The sequence below is a fragment of the Beta vulgaris genome, chromosome 6 (genome assembly GCF_026745355.1).
Source record: "Beta vulgaris subsp. vulgaris cultivar EL10 chromosome 6, EL10.2, whole genome shotgun sequence".
Lineage (NCBI taxonomy): Eukaryota > Viridiplantae > Streptophyta > Magnoliopsida > Caryophyllales > Amaranthaceae > Beta > Beta vulgaris.
Window position 1 is genome coordinate 23,784,381 of NC_079207.1, and position 4,334 is coordinate 23,788,714.

Consider the following 4,334-nt stretch of genomic DNA (forward strand, 5'->3'; position numbering starts at 1 on the left):
TAAGTACAATTTGGGAGCGAAAAGGCCAAAATAGGCCTAAATTGACCTTTTCGTTCCCGATATGCAACAAACAACAAATGAAAGCCGTTTCTACACAATAGTTACAAATTGGAGAAATTACACGGACCTGAGTTTATATCTCATGATTTATTGAGCTTCCGCCGTTTCTTAGGATCCTCAAGTACATTTATCCCTTCCGTGTGATCTACACGCATATAGTTCCCCGACATATTCACATCATCTTCCACACTAATTTGAGGATAGGTAAAAGGGGGGAGGTCCTCAAATGCATCATATTCTTCCTCATTATCAACATCACCAATACTGAGGATACTCCTTTTACCAGGTACAACAATTGACCACTTATGATCAGCAGGATCAGTTACAAAAAATACTTGCTTGACTTGTGATGCAATTACAAATGGCTCCTCAGTTTCATGTAGACGACTAAGGTCAACAAGAGTGAATCCGCAAGGATCATCGTTTCTTACACAACATCGATTGTCGTCAACCCACTTGCAACACGAGAGGCAAATAATAAAAGTACAGTAGTCCAGCTGCCATATTTCTTGTATTCGCCCATAATAGTTGCTTTCAGCATGTACATGCAACTTATCTTTCGAGCTTTCATATTGTGTAGACACCCCACAAGTGAAACACCACTATTTTGTTGCGATCTTGACTTCAGATCTTAACGTTCAGTCCAAAACGTATACCCATTAATATCATAACCCTCATAAGAGCGTACAGTTTCACGAGGACCAAATGCTAACCACTTGACTGTTTCAGATAACTTTCATCCAAATCATTCAGTACTCGTTTATGAAACCAATCAATGAAAGTCTTGTTATGCATTTGCGTCAATGCCCTCACTCCTTTTTCAGGATTGCTAACACGTAATTCCTCCATATGTTCATGTAAATAAGGATGGACAGCTGGTACGTGATGTAATACAAATAAGTGGGCTTGTTTACGCTTTTCTACGGAAGTTGTGATCAATTTTGAACCAATTGTACCCTTGCCCTCAAGTCTGCCCTCGTGTCAGGATGTCGGAAGTCCAACATGATCAACATTAGCAAAATACTCAGCCACAAAATTACTGATCTCTTCACCCACAATCCCTTGAATTATACTACCTTCTGGTTGTGCAAGATTCCGAACTTTATCCTTCAAAGTTCCCATATATGTCTCAAAAGGATAGCACCACCCACATAGCTTAATTTCTCGAACTAGATGGACAATGAGATGGACCATAATGTCAAAGAATGCGGGGGGGGGGGATACATCTCAAATTTGCATAGAGTTTCAACTACTCTGGCCTGCAAGGAATCGAGGGTCGACGGGTCTAGGACTTTGCTGCATATTGTATGAAAAAATGAACATAGTTATGTAATGGTGTGCCTCACATGCTTTGGAAGTATCCCACTCTTAGTCTTGGACGAACACTTAAGCAACTACAAGAGGGGGGTGAATTGTAGTTGGAGAGATTTTCAAACTTTTTGCGGAAATAAAAGAATGATTGGAAATGAAAGAAAGAATTGCATAAAATAAGAAAGAACTAGGAACACGATATTTTTACAAGGAAAACTTCCTACGCCCAATCTCTAATACATCTCTTTTTCTCTCAAAATGATTACAGACTTAGATTCACTCAACCCAATCTCTAATACATCAATTTCTAAGAAGAAGAAAATCGAATGTACTTTCTCTAAGAATATTACATAAAATTCTGAAAGTATATCTAAAAGATCCGTTACAAATGACTATTTGTAGAGACCTATTTTCCCAAGCACTTCTCCACGATTTTCTCCAAAAGCTTCTCCATGATCTTCTCCATGATCACACGTAGCTTCAGCTACTTCTCCATAATCTTTCCGTTGCATATTTTACCGTTGGCATTTTGTTCAGTTTGGCTTCCACCATCTCAGCCACTTCTCCACGTTAACACGCCTCACAAATAGTTAGGTTGTTGCGGTTCCTAAATTATAGGAACTACCTCAACATTCTTTTTGTAAGCGCCTCTTTAGGTTAGTGTTGTGCGGCTCCTAGTTTGTAGGTAACAAAAGATGCTGCACACACACTAAAAACAATATTATGGAATCTTAATATTTTCATTTGTTAACCATAATATTAATCGGATACCACAAATAAGTTATAAACAACTTAATCTTGATTAAACACCTAATCAATTCTTCATAAGTTATTTAACATGTTATTTGTGAAATCTAAAGATAACTAAACTAATTTAAAACTAGAATAATAAATTAAACGAAACAAAATAAACTAGAGAAATAAATCTGAGACATACTTCCTCCGTTTCTTTTTACTCGCTACACTTCTCATTTCACGGACTCCTAGGCAATTTTTGGAGAAGAGAGAGGTAGAGAGTAAAAAGAAAAGGGATCCATGTGGGAGGAGAGAGATAGAGAGAGTTTATTGCCCAAAAAAGAAGTGTAGCAAGTAATGTGAAATTTCCGATAATGGAAAGTGTAGCGAGTAGCAAGAAACGGAGGAAGTATACAAATTACTTCTAACATAAAAACTAAAAACCGAATTGATAAACTAAAAACATGTAAACTTTAATTATATGTCATTATCAAAATAGTGAAATAACAATATTCCCCCTTTTTTATTATGACAATTAATTAAATTTTTTTTTTAAGGTTTTTATGTTTTTGAAACAAAATCTACAAAAATTAAACTGCTAATCGACACACAAAATAAACTACACAAACAATCCACAATCTAACCTAGTTAAAAACTCTACTGAGACTGGGAACAGGATCAGACATGACTAGGAACAGAGATGAGCAAAATATACAAGGAACTAAAAAATTTTGTTTTGTGTTTTACACAATATCTCTTCCTCCTTTGTCATTATCAAAACCAAATATTATACCTGCAGCACTAGAGAGTCAATAGTCTAGGCAACAAGCAAGTTGCTCAAACAGACATCTCATAATATTAGCCATCCAAACACACAAACAGAATATGCAGGCAGAGAGTTATATTAGAGACAACAATAATCAGTCAATATGCAGAGTAAGGCAAAAGGAAAGTGAAGAAAGCAAAGAGAATATTAAAAGTACTTCATGTGTCTCATAAGGACACAAGAAGAGGAATCCAAAAGATTGTTTAATAATTACAGCCCAAAAAAAAAAATTTGTTCAAAATTATCCAAAGGTAAGAGAAGTTAGGGTTTGGTTCTTCTGAAGAGGGAGGAAACCACAGAATCTATCTTGGAGAGCACACCATCCATCTTGTTCCTGATCCCAATATCAGCATTCTTGAGTGCAAGCATTTGATCTTGCTGCTGAGAGTCTAGAACATTAACAGTAGCTTCAATGGCAGTGATCCTGGTGTGAAGAAGAGACAAGAAGTCCTGAATTTCCCTAAGTAGCTTGTTAAGCCCAGTTGTAGAGAGTAATGGAAAATCCACGGCAGTAGAAGGGACAGGATCAGAATCTAGGTGAATAAAGACTGTTTCACCTTGATCCTGTTCCTTTTGGAACTTGGACCCAGCCAACCTTTGGCTCTTCCTGACAGACCCACTGGCAACCCCTTCTTCATCCAACTTTCTCTTACTTCCTACTTCAACCTTAACCGGAGTTTCTTCTCTCTCAAAATCTATCTTTCCATTCACCAACCTCAAGCTCAGCCTAGTCAAAGTTTCTTTAGTAAGATAATTTTCGGGCTCAAGAGAAAAGGAGGGACTAGGAGGTAGTTTAACTTTGCATTGTTTGAAAACAGAGGAAAGAAGATTTCCATAACCCACTTTGGTGTTATGGGTAATGCAGTGAGAGAGATGTGAAATTATCAGGGAGGGAAGGTTGATTTTTATATTTTCAGCAAGGCAGTACATAATGGAAAGATCCATTAGACTTGCCTGGGTTCTTTTGGAGCAACGGGGTAAGATAAAATGCCAAACCAACTGAAACAGCAGCTTATGAAATGGAGACAATTCTTTTTGATCTAAAGATAAAGCATTAGAATTGCCGTTAAAGAAAGCAAGAATTTTGGCATTAATGACCCCATTTATGTTTAACTTGGCCCTACCCTTAATGTAGTCCTTGTAACGCTCATTCGGAACATCAAACCATTCCCCCAGTTTCTTCTCAGTAATGGTAACTACAGACCCATTGACAACCGACACACACACACCCTCAGTTATGGTAAACCCAGAACAAAAGGCTTTCATCTCCTTCTCATAAAGACCCTAATCTATGCTAACAATTTTAACCACTTCTGAAATTTTAAAATTTTCAACAACTCATTCCACTTAGACTTTTTGCACCATGCAATGTCTACACAAAAGCCCACAAGAAATTGTGAAG